Raw genomic sequence first — 16,604 nt, 5'->3', positions numbered from 1 at the left:
TTTACAACATATAAACATGCATATCGGAGAGGTATATGCATCAGATTGCACAACTAAGCCTAAAATTTGCTTTCACACCCACATGAACATGTGAAGTCCAAAACTTTGGTACAGAAGTGGGCTAGATATTAATAAAATCAGTGTAACTATCTCTTTTAAAACACAAAAAATGCCACATCACTTATCAATTCTAGAACAGGCTGTGAAAACAAAAAAAGGGGTAAGAGCTAAAACTGGCTAAGTTGTCCCTCCCCCACATAAACCCTCTAAACACAGACGTATCCCAGAGTTCCCCAGGCACAGCATGTGCTTTCCTAACCCAGGCGGGAGCTCCCCCACAGAAAGTCGTTATGCTTCAGCTCCTCTTTCCAGTGCCTGGGCAAAGGCACAGGAAACACTGCCACTTCCCTGCAGTCTGAAGTCAGCTCTGCTTGGGTAAGGGACTTACCGAGGGAGAAGCTGGATTTAGCTAGCCAGCTATGCAAACCCCAGACACCCCCATACATGTATGTGTCTGTCTGTCTCTCTCTCACACATACCCTCCACTGTATCTTCATTGTTCCCTGGCTCATCGCCCTATTTAGCACCCTAAGGTTCTCCCCTGCAGGCCTCTGAGCTCCCCCTCCCCGTGCACGTGGCGCAGCGCACTGGGCAGCCTGCGAAGGACGCCACTGAGCTCTGTGCCCCACAATGGCCTCACCTGAAATTCCCCCAGCCAGGCTTCCAGGAGGCTGCCATGCAAATCTGACGTCCCGGGCCACGTGGGCAGCCCAGCAAGGGGTGGAGCTAGCGTCTCCCTGTGACATCACCGCAGCCTCTGCAGCTCTTTCCAACAGCTGACCTGTGTTGCAAGGAGGCAGGCCCCTATTCATTCCCTACCTTGAAGTGTTTGGCAAGAGACATGCACAGGGGCTGGGCTTGCTTGGGGCAGCTGTTGAAAGGCCTGGCCTGGATGGTGCAGCTCGTCAGGCCTGTTGAGTGCCTCTCTCTTACAGCAGTGTCTGGGAACGCTCTGCACATCGGGTCCCAAAAGGAAGGGCTGTGAACAAAGCAGGGGAAAATGAGAGAGCTGTGACATTTCTCACTTGAGGCTTTGCTAAAAAAAGCAGAGGGCTGCTGGCTGGGAGCTGCCTGGAAAAAGAAAGAAGCATGGCTTTGGGGGCCAAGACTTCTTTGTGAATCAGAGGAAGGAAAAAAACAGGCAGGGAAAAAAAGGACCAGCAGGGCTGTTCCAAAGAGACCTGTTGATTTAGTGCCAGCAGCCATCTGTATTGTCCTTTTCAGTTATTTTCAAGTGTGCAGCTAGTCTTCGGCAGACAGAAATAGTGGCTGTGAGTGAATGTGGAGTCCCAGTCCCCTTCTCACATCCAAAAATGCCATGAAAATTAATTTTCAGTGAAGATGTCCGCTTCTGCCAAACCACATTATAGCAATATACAGAAAAATTGCTGTGAGCAATGGTTGTGGGGTGGATTGAGGTCAAAGCAGGACCAGAGTCACCATAATGTGGGGGGGGTTTCCATTCTGCTGGAAGATCTTTCTTTCTGCCCCTGGACTCCTTGCTATTCCTTCAACTTCCTTCCTCATGCAGCTTCTCCCTGTCCCTTGCCGTTCTCTTGAGCCCATGTGCCTACATCCCATAGATTCCTGGAGGCTGGCCTTGCATGCTCTAGGCTCACTGAACTTCTGTGTGGAGAACTGGGAACTCGGTTTCTAACTGATTTGTTGCTGAATTCAAGTCCCTAACTGCAGGTAGGAATAAGGGGATTTTGAAGTTGGCGGGGTCCTTTCAAAAAGATCCCTGTCCAGACGAGCCATGTGGGAGCAAAAAGCAGCAATTTTGAAGTGCCATGGCCAGCAGCATGCTAATGAGGTGCTGAATATGCATTTCAGTGCCTCATTCATATTCTTCAAAATCGCCATTAGCACGGCTATTACAAAGATTTCTCCTAGTGTGGACGTAGCCCTTGTGTGTGGCTGTTCTTAAAATAGGGGGTTACAAAAAGTACAGTTTGAGGTTATTTATTAAGGACCATCTCGTATTCACATGCATTGTGGCTCTTCAATTATTGAATTTTTGTCGAATTTGAAAAATGGCTCTTCTTGCTATTTTGGTTGCCGACCCCTGCTCTAAAGCAAGTGCTGGATGGAAAGCAAGCAAAAAGTACACATTTTGGCCTGATCCCCTCCAGCAGAAAAGAGCCATAGGAACTGACTGGACCTAGAACCCAGTTAGCTGAATTCTCCCTACTTGTCAGACTAATCTCCCTAGTGATTGCTTCATAGAGATGAGACTTGCTGGGGAACATGCTGCAGCTGTTCTTAACAGAGGCCACAACAAATAAGCAGATGTTCTGCTTCTCTTCATTGCTTTTCACTTGAGTTCAGTGCTTACAACCTCTTACCATAAGCACCTTATCCCCAGCCTCTGTACTTCCCTTTAGTTATACTTAGTGTGTTTTTAATCTGCAAGCATTTTTGTGCTATGTGGTAGAGTTTAACCTTTTGTTTACGTGCTGCTAAGCCGACTACACCAATGCAGCAGTGGCCTGGTGACATGGGGATGCCTAGTGGGGATGGAGGGTGGGCCCTGACTGTTCTGTTTACTGCCCTTGTACCCTGGAGAGCCACATTTAGGAACAGCTAAGGGAGGGGTGGCAAGATATGGACCATGGGCTGGATCTGGCCCATGGGCCTCAGCGCCGGGACCCTCAGGCATACAGCAGGAAGGAAGCAGCTTTAAGCAGGTTCCTGCTCCATGTAGAACTCTAATCCAGGCCCTAGGGGCAGGGGAGGCTTAGCACTTCCCAAGCGCCCCCCCCCCCCCCCCCAGCAAAAATCGCTCAGCCCCAGTAGGAGCTTAGAGATTTTACTGAGGGGTGGAGACAGCACACGAAGCCTCACCCTCCCCGCAGTATCTGGAGCAGAGAGCCACATGGAGATGGCTTGACTGTTCCGGAGCTGCAGGAGGCAGGGAGCCAGCCTCAGAGGGCTGCTGGCGAGAGACGCCTAGGTAAACACCTCCAGGCCAGAGCCTACCTCTGGCATCCCAGCCCCTGCCTCCCCCGTACTCCCTACCCCAGGCCACCACTCAAACCCTCTGCACCACCCCCTGCCCCAGGTCACAACCCCCTCTCAGAGTCTGCACCCCCTCCTACACTCCCCCAAGGCCAGAATCCTCTCCTACACCCACACCGCCTCTCAGACCCCGCACCCCAATACCCAACCCAGGTCATAACCCCCCCGTCACCCAAACTCTCTCTCAGACCCCACAATCTCTCCTGCACCCCTATCCCTACACCAAGCTCCCTTCAGCACCCAACCTCCGTCCCAGATCCTATATCCTCCCTAAGGAAATTTGTGGCCCTTGAGACTTACCAAAATCTTGGCATGGCCCCATAACAGAAAATTACTGCCCACCCTGAGCTAGGGGAATGCCGATACACAGGCTTTGTGGGCCTATAACAGCTGTTCCTGACTTCATCATTTCTCAGTCTCTGGAAATGGTGCTCACTACCTCTTTCAAGCACAGTTTTTAGCCTCTGGGTTGCTATTTTGAGATACAAATGTATTCTGAAGTAGCAACCACAGTGTAGCCGTACCCTAAGAGACTCAACTTATGGTCTCAACCATTGGTTCCCCGGGTACTTTGCCTACGGGGCCTGTGAACAGCACAGTCAGAACATTTATGGCAAATTGGCCATTTATCCCTCTGGGCTGTTTTTTTCATTCTCTCCGTCTGCCTATCCACTCTTTGTATCTTCTTTAACCTTCCACTTTCCTAGCCCTTCCCTCCTCTTAGCTCATTGGCAGAATTGCATTTTGAGGTGTTCAGACTGGCGCTGTTCAGAAGTTTTCCAGCTAAGTAGTCTTCTGTTGGAAAATGCTAGTTGAGCACAGATGACACAGGCTTCCCCCAAGCAGAGCGTCTAGAAGCCACAAGAGTCCAGCTTAACTCAGGGGTCCCAGGAGTTCAAGGGCAGCCAAACTCCTGGCTGTGCAGTAGGGAGATTCAAAGCTGTGCTGCCAGATTTCAGGTGGGACTCACCCATGTGGTTTGTTTCCTGATGTGCAGTTTTGGGTCTCCCATGCTGCCTGGCAGTTTGAACCCTCGAGGTTTGGTTTCGACATAGAATGACTTTTTTAAAATTTCTGTATTTCCCGCAGAACAGGAATTCCAGGTGCTGGCCAGCCCTAGGTAAAGCATCTGAACACTCTAAAATATGTTTTACTTCAAAAACCCAGCCCACATGTAAGGATTATACCTAGATTTGTTCTGCACCCTGGAATCTCCATGAGCTGTTGCTGTCTGCAGTGTCGGGTGGTGCTCAGCTAAGTGCAAAACAGACGTGCTGTGTGCTCATTTTAATCCTGCTCCTTAGTGGGAGTGCACAGAAATAACTGCTGCCACCTTTGCCACCCTGCTAACGAAGGCCAGACTCATATCACCAGGCCCCACATTAGCAGCGTAAGTGGAATTATCAGACAAGTTCAGCCTGTATTCTGGCAACACTGATAGTGTGATGCTGATTCCTGCAACCATGGTCTGCTTCTCAGAGACCAGGGCCTTCAGCAGAGTCAGTCTCCAGGGAACCTATGAAACACAGCTAATCATCCAGACCCCAAATGCCATGGTGAGAGAGGGCCAGAGCAGCCCGCATATTGAACCCCTCATTCCCAGCCCCACCCCAGAGCGATGATTTCACTGTAGCATGGACGTGTTCATTTCATTTTATCTAAAAGGTATTGAGTTAAGGACCCAAAAAACACCCAGTTAATCTCCTAGTAGTTCATAATGATAATATAGACAGCCAGTTAGCACAGCCTCCTGGCAACTTGTGTCCCGCCACCCAGCTGCTCCCAGGACCCTCCAACTTGCTGGTAGCAGGGGAAGAGAAAGAAGAGGGGAGTGATGAAGTCAGAGCATCCACCTGCCCCTGAACCCCATCTCTGCAGAGCAGATGTCAGGACACACACTGTAGACCTGCTCCATTCTGAGGTATAGGGAGTAACTGAGGTGAGTACCTGTCTTAAGAGACAGTGCACTGTTTCTAAGATTTCTCCCACCAGCTCTCTCCCTCGCACACACATACACTCCGCGGGCATCCAAATCCCATGACTACAGAATGGGTGAGGAGGGAAACAGCAGAGTAGGCTCGCTTTCCCTGTCTTAAAGAGACAGTAAGCAGGGTCTCTCAGAAACTTATCCAGCAGCAGCCAGTGTAACTAGACTCAAACCTAGGACCAGTGGAGCAGTGTAAGAGGCCGGAGCCCCCCCCTCGTTTGCCTAAAAATCAGGGCCCCCTCAGCTAAAGCTGTACAGGAGACTCACTCTTTCCCTGTGTAAGTGGTCTAAGTGTTACTATGTGGGATAGTGAACCACACCCCTCCAGCTATGTCTAGACCAGAGGGTTTTGTTGGCAAAATGGCCATTTTGTCGACAAAATCCATGGAGCATCCAGATTCCCAAGTGCATTCTGTCAACAGTAAGTTGACAGAATGCAGCACTTCCTTGTCAACTCACCACGAGGAAGAACGCTGGTGTCAGACAGATGTGCACAGATCTCTGTCCACAAAAAGCCTGTCTGGAAGTGCGGGGGGGGCCCCTCGGTCAACAGTGGGAGAAGAATCACTCTATTGACTGCTTTGAGTCAAACCTTTAAGCCATATTAAGGAAGTTATGTATGTTTAGCTACAAATTGGGTGCCACGTTCAGGCTTTTGGACTCTTGCTAGTGAGGTCTTTATTGCTGCAGAATCTGGGCAACTTTGATGTGTATTTACCTAAAGGCAAGATTATATTACACTGTAACACAGTAATCTGTGTCCTGCATCAGACAATTTAACAACATATTAGAGTGTGAGACTTCTGAGTTAGAGCACATGTTCAAATTCGACACACTAACACATGGTATGAACAGACACATCAACCACTTCATGCGTTACGAAGACTGCTTCCCCTTCTTTGATTCTCGTAATTATCTCGGACAGGACAATTAACATCCCCCCACCTCTCACCCCCTTCCTTCTATCCTATTTGATTTGGCAGTTTTTATTGCAATTTTTTTTTTGGGTCCTGTGTACTTATATATGTCAGTCTGTATTGGAAATGAAATTGATCTGAAGAAGTGGATCTGTCCCATGAAAGCCCATCACCAAATAAATCATTTCATTAGTCTTTAAAGTGCTACACTTCTGCTGCTTAGTAATGGGCAGGGACAGTGTAAAGGACCATACCCACTGAGGGCGCGTCTATATTTACGTGAAGATTGATGTGCTGGAGGTCGATCTTCAAGGCTTCAACTTAGTGCATCTAGTAGGGACACAATAAAACAAATGTTGAGGGCCCTCCAGTCAACTCCGGTGCTCCAGACAGTTGCAAAGAATAAGTTGATTGAAGAGTTTCTCCTGGCAACCTCCCTCAGTTGGGAGCACCAGCCAGAGCCCCCAACAAAGGCTTGGCTGATGGAGACTAACCTCCCCTTCCACATGAGGCCTTGCCCCTTCTGCACAAGGCCCCTCCCCTTCTTGGGGCTGGCGAAGTCTCTCATCAGCCCTGATAGTAAATCATAAGGTGTTATACAAACTAACCAAGTATGTGGCTGCAATGTAGGGCAGCACAGTGATTCTAATCATTTGGGTTATTAAAACTGGTGTTATCCTGCCTCTCTACAAAATTCTTTTGTTGTGGGTTCTTTTGCATGAGCCTGGTGGGAGTGGGGCAGACATAGGAAGCTGTTTACAGCAATGAAGTAGCATTGCTGATCCATGCCAGCCACTTCAAAGTTCACACTAGCTTATCATCCGTTCCCATTTTGGTGCTCCATTCTGCATCCTCACTGTGGGCAGATTCATACCTGATTTCCCCCAGCCCTCTGTCATGGGAAAGTGATCTTCTGTAGCCTCATAAATAAAGTGAGATGTTTCATACCAGAAGCTTTGCAAGGCCAAGATCTGGCTTCTTTCATTGATCTCCTCATTAAAGCCAATTTCTCTTCTCTGTTTATTTTCTCCACAGTTTCCTGTCTTTGCCCAGAAGAAATACATATCACTGTAGTGCTCAGAGCTGAAAAAGATCTCTTAGATCATCAGGTCCATGTCTCTACCAGGATAGGCTATAGCTTAATGTATGTATTCATGTATTAGAGTTTATTACACTCTCAACTGCTAATGGGCTAATTTACTGAATGCACAACAAAAATGGGTGACTGTGGTGCTACTGTGAAAGCATGTTATGACATTCTAAATGCACTGGACTATTCCCTTAATAGCCCCAGAAATAATTTGCTGATGTTGAACTGCACATCTGAAAAAAAAAAGAAAGCAGTCAAGTAGCACTTTAAAGACTAGCAAAATAGTTTATTAGGTGAGGTTTCGTGGGACAGACCCACTTCTTCAGACGAAAACATCAGCTGATCTGCATTGTAAAATGGCCTCTTTGGTCTGCCCCTTGCTCCCGGTAAGGCAGGGTTGGATTTGGCAATTACCCACACTTCTCAATGAAGAGCTTTGTAGAGTGGCACCTTCCAGGGTCCTGTCATAGCACTGTGGGAAAGCCCAGTCAGAAAAGCTCCTTCAAGGGGTCCGTCATAATCCCATATGTGGCTGTGGAGCTCATCATATTGACAAGTCCAGCCGAGACTTGACCCTGCCTCCTCCCTATCTGCTTTCAGGAGAGTTGCTCGCAAGGAGGAGCATGTTGGTGACTGTGTAGGTGCTGTGAATCTGGCTGACCATTATGCAGACTGCATCAGGTGGCATGAGACTGGATTTTCCCTCCTCTGGCCATAGCATGGATCCACATCTGGCCCATATTATATAAAATATACAGGGCATAAAATGTGGTTCTATTGGGATGGCTTTATTATGCATAGTTATTAAAGTTCCTCTTCTGAGCAACTGACTAACATTTATGCTTTGATGAAATCATGCATTGTTTTTAGTTGAGACAATCCATTTATTTTATGTGGAGCTGTTGCAAACATCTAGAGTTTGTTTTCTGCCTCTCTTTCTGTAACTGGAATCCGTTCTCACAGGGTGCAGCTATTGGTGTTTGAGCAGAGATTTCTGAAAGAGTGTTTTGTCTACATGCCATTTATGGCCATCACTGTTCAGGGACAGGTGTACATAGTGTAAATAAACAAGCTGTGACTGTAAAATAAATGCTCTGTTCAGCTCTGCTCCTACAAAAAATAACTTCCATGTACCCGACATCACCTATTCCTTGGCAGAAGGAAGACAATAAAAATGTTCTATTATTTGAAGAGGATGTGGGATGCCAATGGTGAATGTAGAGCAACGAAGGGTCCTGTGGCACCTTATAGACTAACAGAAAAGTTTAGAGCATGAGCTTTCGTGAGTTAACTCACTTCTTCAGATGCTTCAGATGCCCAGCATCTGAAGAAGTGAGTTAACTCACGAAAGCTCATGCTCTAAACTTTTCTGTTAGTCTATAAGGTGCCACAGGACCCTTCGTTGCTCTACAGATCCAGACTAACACGGCTACCCCTCTGATGAATGGTGAATGGTGATTGTTCAAAGCAATGACCACAACAGAATATTAATATGTTTGCTGTGTATCAGACACAGAGATTTAATTAAATATATAAATAGTCTGCATAATATGGATCCCACTTCCACTGTTAATTAGCTGTTCTTAGGTAACTGGTAAACAGTGATAGCACATGGCATCCAAAAGAACAAAGCATAAAATAACAAGTGCAGAAATAAAAGGGAAAAAGAAAATGTATTTTCCATTTGGAATAGTGGATGAGGAGCAGCCATAGACTTAAGTAGCCAGCTTGCTCACTGGGCTAAGGATACTGGACTATGCAGAAAGACTGAGAATCAATGGGCAACTGAAAAGCCTGAAATTCTGTATCACTGCTTTGTTCTCCAGTTCTGCAACTACAAAGGTTAGAAACCTTTGTTGTATATGTATGTTATATATGAAAGTTTAATTTCTGGAGCACATTTCTGAGACATGGGGGTGATCCTGCATTGATTTCTGGAACAGACTATCCAATTAATCAGCCTAGTGCTATGTCTTCTCTGATATGCCATACAGGACTAAGAAATAACGAATGTTCTCGTGGATATGGATATAATGAAGGGAAAAGGAACAAGTACCTGATAATCTATAAATAAGGTTGAAGCAGGCAGCAAACATTAATTCTTCCAAGTTTGCAAACACTTAGACCAGCTGTGTCCAGTAAGAATTCAAAGATCACCACACTTGTGGTTGTCGTCTTTCCATATTCGCCACATCCCTTCCTACCTACTCTAACTGAATGCCCTCCCCCAGAGCCAGGCTTTCCAAACCCCACCTTTTTAATTTAATGCCAATGACTCACTACAGCTGCCACCGGGGCCACCATGCACCTACCAAATGGTGGGGTGCATGCATGGACTGAGCAGACAGTACTCCCCATGTGCAGCTCTCAGAAGGAGCTGCATTTAAAGGCTCCAAGAGCCACATGCAGCTCCAGAGCCTTATTCATCACAATGTGGTATTCTGTTCACCACATGTGGCAAGTGGTGAATCTATTGGGCACCGCAGACTTGGACTTTCATCCACAAAATAATTTAGGCCCCTTATTCTGGGAAAGCGGCAGGGCTTATGACATAGCCCTCTCATCAGCATTTCCCATTGGCTGGTTTAGCTGACTCGCCACCTAATACACTGGCTTTTTTGTATCCATACTCAGATGCATATCTCTTTCTGTTCACTGTACAGGGAGCCTGGCCACCTACCCCAGGATTTCTGGATTCTAGTGATTTTTCCACATGCCTAGAAGTTAGATACAATTTCTAAGTCCTTTTATGGAGCCTAATGCCATGCCTGCCATTAATAAGTATCAGAAACTATTATAAAAATGAGGAAAAAATGTTTTGAGGATGCAAGCACAGTATTTAAGTTGGTCTAGAATGGATGGTGGTAGTGCTCATACAGATCATGTAGAGCAAAAGAAAGAGTAATATCAGATTTTAATAATTAACTTGGTCTGAGTTAGTTTTTGCTGAGCAAATCTTAATTAACAGGCCTCACTGCAGACATATCATCATTGGACTGATGTCTCTGTAATTTAAGATGAAAACAACTAAGCCACTATGGAAAGCATCTTTATATATTGTTTGATGACCAACATGTACTCCCATTATTCTTGTGTTTTCCTGTTTGAGGACTTGACGTAATAAAAGAAAAATGTCCTGACTTTCGTAGCAACTCACAGAAGCAGAAGATATTGAAAATCTATGTTTGTCAAAGTTTCTAAGTCCATTCACGGCTGCATCCACAGGTAGGCCCATTATGCCTAGGAAACAGAACTGCAGAAAGCCATTCGGAGGTCACAGAGGACCACAAACTAAATATGAGCCAAAAGGGCAACGCTGTTGAAAAAAATAGCAAATATCATTCTGAGATGTATTAACAGGAGTCTTGTAAGAAAGACCCAAGAAGCAATTCTTCCACTCTGCTCCATGCTGATTAGGCCTCCTCCAGAGTACTGTGTCCAGTTCTGAGTGCCACAGTGTAGGAAAGATGTGAACCAAGTGGAGAATGTCCAGGGAATAGCAATAAATATGATTAAAGGTCTAGAAAACATGACTTATGAGGGAAGATTGAAAAAAGTTGGATTCGTTTAGTGTGGAAAAGAGAAAACTGAGAAGGAGTATAAGAGTTTTCAAGTGCCTAAAAGGCTATTACAAACAGGAGGGAGAAAAATTGTTCGTCTTAGCCTCTGAGGATAGGAGATGATGCAATGGGCTTAAAATATAGCAAGGGAGATTTAGGGTGGATATTAGGGAAAACTTCCTATCTGTTGTCAGGGTGGTTAAGCATTGGACTAAATTGCCTGGGGAGATCATGGCATCTCCATTATTGGGCTATGTCTAGACTGCAGGCTTCTATCGACAAAACTTCAAAACAGATGTTTTGTTGACAGAGTGCATGTCCAGACTGCAGATTTGTTGGAAGAGATCTGCTGGTCGGGAGAATTCTGTTGACATCCCTGTACACCTGGTTCCATGGGGCAGAAGGGATGTCTCAACAGAGCAGGGGTTTCCAGCATTTGGCCATGTTTAGACTGGCCAAATGTTGGAAAAGCCTCTCCCTACAGAACTGTTGGCAAAAAATATGCAAATTGTGGTGCATAATCTGTATATCTTTTGCCAACAGTTCCCCACAGTCTAAACACAGCCTTTTGGAGAGCAGGTTAGTCAAACACATGTCAAAGGAGTAAGAGTTAGGCAGTACTTAATCCTGCCATGAGTGCAGGAGACTGGACTAGATGATATCTTGAGGTTCTTTTCAGTCCTATGATTCTATGTCTTACCAAATGGCACTAAAATGTCATGCCTTATACAGGCTTCCATGTCTAAGAGTGATTTTTAAGTGTTTCTGATGAGGCCAATGTCCTTCTCTCTCCCATGAAATTAATAATGACAAGTTGATGTGGTTCTCTGGTTAGGACCTTGTACATCATTCCGAGGGAACTCAACTACAGCAAACAGCAACGAAGGGTCCTGTGGCACCTTATAGACTAACAGAAAAGTTTTGAGCACAGACTCACGAAAGCTCATGCTCAAAACTTTTCTGTTAGTCTATAAGGTGCCACAGGACCCTTAGTTGCTGTTACAGATCCAGACTAACACTGCTACCCCTCCAATACTTAACTACAGCAAAGTGTTTCATAAGAATATTTATATAAGAATCTGAAAATATTTTGTAAATACCAATAGATTAAGCCTAAAACCAGCCATCTGAAGTAGGTAATATTATGCCCCTTACAGAGACTGAGAAAGAGAAGAACAATGTGGAGCAATGTGTTTTACCCAAGATCAAACACTGAGGCAGCAACATAACCTAAATCCAGCAGGCCCTGATCTCTGGTCCCTTATTCCAGCCACCAGATAAAATGGCAAGACTGGATGGAGTCAACATTTTTACCACCAGGAAAACACTTATGCATGTGGTCAATCTATAAGCAATGTGACCAATTCCACTGCCATCCATGGATCTACTCATATGAATAAAGGTAACCTGCATAAGTGTCTGCAGCATCAGAGGTTTGTTTAGAGCTCACATTTTATCAGCCTAAGGAATGTGGGTGGTGGTGTAATGATAAATAAGTCCAGAGGAGAGAGTTGGGAGGAGTTTGCTTAGATGAACGTACTGGCAGGCAGCATTGCTATGTATAGCATTTGAATAATACATGGATAACTTAATAACAGAAAGTGGAATTAGAGCACCAATTAAATTTATAATGTTTGATGTTGGTTCCTGTGCACTTTGCTTATCTTTGAACTGGCCTGATGAACTATTAGGTATGTATAACATAAAAGAGTAATCATTAATTTATCAAACAGCACTTTATAGGATATTGAATCTTAAATTATTAAAAATATCAAACTGTACTTTTAAGCAGTTATTTGATCTTGCCTAAAGTGGCAAAAGTAGACATCCTGTGGACAGAGAGATTTTGGTGAATGTAGTACAAAGTATGTTGCTTTTTTTTAGGTTGAGCTGTATTAGTTTGTTGCCTTTTTTAAATTCTTCTTAAGAGGGTATCTGATTATTATTTTAAAGGAGTGGAAGGTGTAACAGAAGTCACTAGAACTGGCAGCAAATAATCCCTGTCATGTGATTGAGTTCGAAACCTTTCATAATCCTGACCTATATTAGATGATCAGAGTTCAGGAATAAAAACCAGCCCTTTATTAACACACCTGCATGTCACACCTTTATTATTACTCTATTTCCTTACCCCTTGCTAGTCATATTATCATATCTCAAATGTAGACCTTGATCCAGCAAAATAATCTTCACAGAAGGCCTCGGCATCCAGGCAGAACCTCATTAACTGTAAATGAAATGCCATTCACTTGTAAGTTTCTGCATGCCTGCTTCAGGTTCAGGTGCCGTAGACTGTCTGCTCTTTGGAGAAGGGACTTTAGTTCTCAGTGAGAATGCCCACATGGGGTTTCATGCAGTTTAGCTAATCAGTTTCATTTGCCTGAGAGTTTCTATCAACATTCCCTCTATATTTTTCTATCCCTGTCTGGAATATCTTTTGTTATGTGCACCAAGGCACATGCAGATGTGCACTGGCAATAGAAACACAAGCTGCCAGCTGCGGAGACTGCGGGTTCTCTGCTAATCAGCTGGGCGGCACCTGAATCTCTCCTGGGCAGTTGCCCAAGTGCTCAGTTTACAGAGAACGCTGGTCTCCATGTAGACAATCCCATGGCTTCAAGTTGTTCAGCACGGAGAAGAACAGAAACTTTAAAAACTTATTTTAAAATAGTGGTGAAAAATCATCTTCTGTTTGAAAAAAGAAACCGGAAATGACATATATAATCACTGCGTGTTTTGTGAGGGGAAAAGTACCAGGCTAAGAAAGAACAAGTGTATCTAAAGATCATCTCCCTAGAGTTTTTCTTGACAGTGGAATCTAGTATGGCCAACCCTGGCGGCTGAAACTAAGCTTTTGTGTGATCCCAACTGCCTGTATTTGTACATTTAGGGGAATGTTTCTAGGTGATTTTTTTTTATTAGCAGTACAGGTTGAATCTCCCTAAGCCACCACTCTTTCACCCAGCAACATCCAGAATCTGGCATGATTTTAGTTAATCAGATAACCACTTACTATGGCTGTGGCCCAGTTTCACATGGTCCCATGAAGTTTTTCTACAGCCACCATTTCTGGCCGTCAGTGTTCTGTGCTGTTTAGCTATAATTTACTCCTAAACGTCTTATAAGAGCTCAGTAAGCAGTGGAGGTGTTGGTAATGTGCAAAACAATATTAACCTCCCTTGGTCTGGCAAATTGTCTCTTTTAGCATTGGTCAGGTCCCGAGGGTGTCAGACTAGAGAGGTGCAACCTGCAGTTTCTTTTCAACTGACTATCGGAGTAGATATTTAGCTCCTAAAAAGATAAGGCAATGATTAAAGCACCCTGTTTACTGAATGCTCTGCCCAGGTCTATTTCCATATAGAACAATGACAATGGCACCTCTTCTCACCTGTGTTTTGTAAGCGAAATGTGAGCTTACTGGTAATCTCCATGACTCTTTTATGAGACCAATATCCTTCCCTCCCCTGTGAAATTAATAATGACAAATTCTTAGATTTGCCGTTCTGAAATTTTCAGATGGGATGTAAGGATGGGAAGAGCCTACATGTAGTGACAGAAAAATGTTTTCATAAAAGCTGTGTCTACACGTGCATAAAACATTGAAATAAGTGGCCCCTTTTCAAAAGAGCAGGAGAAGCGTCCACACATGTAAACCCGTCTTTCAAAAGAAAATGTAAAGAACGGGGCGCAGACTTCGAAATCCGAATCCCGATCCCAGATCAGGAAGATCGCTCTCTTTCGAAATACTAAATTGAAAGAGTACATGTGGAGACACTCCACAGTCCGCTTTTTCGAAATAGGGGTCCGCCATGGCGCTGGTCAGCTGGAGCACGGGGCTGCTCCAGCCAGCAGCAGTGGGGCTCTATGATCCCTGCGTTTGGCTCCCTTAAAGCCACACGCATGCAGGAAACCTGTGGCAGGTAGCTGAGAGCGTGCTAGGAGCAGCCTCCCCACATGCTCCAGCTGCACACTCCAGCGTCACAGCATGGCCAGCAGCCAGCCCCCCAGCGAGCCCCATGGCCCCGCCTTCGAGCCCCCACTGGGCTCCCAGAGCTGCCAGGGGGAGAAAAAAAACGGGCCCCCTCTGGAAGGACGAGAAGGTCGTGCACCACATGGAGGTGAAGTGGCGCAATGTTGCTGCCTTTGCCCGCCTGGCGCAGGGCCTCCAGATCAGGGGCTACCCAGAGCGTACCACAGAGCAGGTACGTTCCAAGGTCGAGGAGCTGCAGCAGGGCTATACCCGGGCCAGGGACGAGGCCGGCTTCTCCGGGGCAGCTCTAGCAACAAGCCCCTTTTTCCAGGATCTCCGGGGCATCCTGGGGCCCCAGGAGAGCTCCCCACCCCCGGAATTCCTGGACACATCCGGTGAGGAGCTGCAGCTGGAGGAGGAGGAGCAGCCTGGACCAGGGACCCAGGAGGGTGAAGGGACCACCGAGTGGTTGAGTGAGGAGGGGGACCTCACCATCGTCATCCCCTCCCACTCCTCCAGCAGGGCGACCAGGAGCCAGACATCCCCAGACGTCGCCAAGGGACCCTCCGGTTTGTACAGGGAGGAGCGCACACCTGCTCCACAGGGTGGGGGAAACGCAATGGCTAGTCACCTGCACACAGGACCGGTGGTCCCGGACTACACACAGGCCACCCGCCACATGGTTCCCTCCGTCCAGGGCACATTACTGACATGCTGTCCTCCTCTCCAAACAGCCACACCATCCATCAGCCGGGAGAGCCCTGCGCTGTCCCTCATCCCAGAGAGCCCCCCTCCTCCCGCAGCCCTCGGAGCTGCCCGGACGCCACCCCAGGCAGCACACCATCGGGGCCGTGGCCGGAGGGCCCCCCACCAGGCCGAGGAAGACCCAGCCAGCCAGCATGAGAAACACCTGAGGCTCACCCAGGGTGACATGGAGTGGAGGAGGGCAGCCTGGGAGAGGCTGCTGACCACCCTGGCGGACATTGGCCACATCCTCCAGGACCATACAGCCACCGTTGCCCAACCCTTGGCCCCACAGCAGTTCCCCCCACCCCCACTGAGCCTGCCCCCTTGCCCCCACCAAGCCTGCCCCCTCCGCTCCCACCAGGCCCACTGACGGGCAATATCTGCCGGTGCTACCTGCACCCTCTCCTCCCCGCCGGGGACCCCGCACCCGGGGAGGCAGGGGCTCCAGGGGCCAATGGGGCTTGCAGCCCACCACCTCTGCCCTGGAATGAGTGCCTCGCCCCCTGCCTCCAAGTTAGGTTCCCCCTGCCCCCCTCCAAGTTATGTTCCTCCTGCCCCCATATATAGTTAACAACAAACATAGTATAGATAAATGTTTCTTTTATTGTTCACCACTCCGTGCTGTGCTCCTCATGGGGACGATGGGTGGTGGATGTGCGGGTGCGGTGCTGGTGGGGGTGGGGGGGTGGGGACAGTGTGGGGGGGCGGATGTGCATGGGATGTGGGTGTGGGTGTGCATGCAGGTCAGAAGTGGCCGTTGGCAAAGGCCTGCCTGAGGGCCTCCCAGATGTGGTGGCCATCCTGGTGGGTGGATGGGGACAGTGTCTGGCTGCTCATTGCCGGCGCCGGCCAGAGGGCACCCCCACCCAAGCTGCGTCTACACGTGCACGCTACTTCGAAGTAGCGGCAGTAACTTCGAAATAGCGCCCGTCACGTCTACACGTGTTGGGCGCTATTTCGAAGTTGAAATCGACGTTAGGCGGCAAGACGTCGAAGTCGCTAACCCCATGAGGGGATGGGAATAGCGCCCTACTTCGACGTTCAACATCGAAGTAGGGACGTGTAGACGATCCGCGTCCCGCAACATCGAAATAGCGGGGTCCTCCATGGCGGCCATCAGCTGGGGGGTTGAGAGATACTCTCTCTCCAGCCCTTGCGGGGCTCTGTGGTCACCGTGGGCAGCAGCCCTTAGCCCAGGGCTTCTGGCTGCTGCTGCTGCAGCTGGGGGTCCGTGCTGCATATACAGGGTCTGCAA

General features: G+C 47.4%; 1 protein-coding gene across 1 annotated transcript in view; it reads right to left on the bottom strand.

Annotated features, from left to right (window-relative positions):
* XPNPEP1 (X-prolyl aminopeptidase 1) overlaps positions 1-747 on the bottom strand; it is a 58,354-nt gene extending 57,607 nt beyond the window's left edge. Inside the window, exon 1 of the mRNA XM_074999208.1 lies at positions 701-747. The gene's annotated coding sequence lies outside the window, so the exon portion shown is untranslated. The remainder of the gene's footprint in view (positions 1-700) is intronic.
* Between the last annotated feature and the right edge of the window lie 15,857 nt (positions 748-16,604).

Source organism: Carettochelys insculpta, chromosome 7 (genome assembly GCF_033958435.1).
Source record: "Carettochelys insculpta isolate YL-2023 chromosome 7, ASM3395843v1, whole genome shotgun sequence".
Classification (NCBI taxonomy): domain Eukaryota; kingdom Metazoa; phylum Chordata; order Testudines; family Carettochelyidae; genus Carettochelys; species Carettochelys insculpta.
The sequence above is the reverse complement of the archived record's forward strand: the minus strand, read 5'-3'. Positions and strand labels throughout refer to the sequence as shown.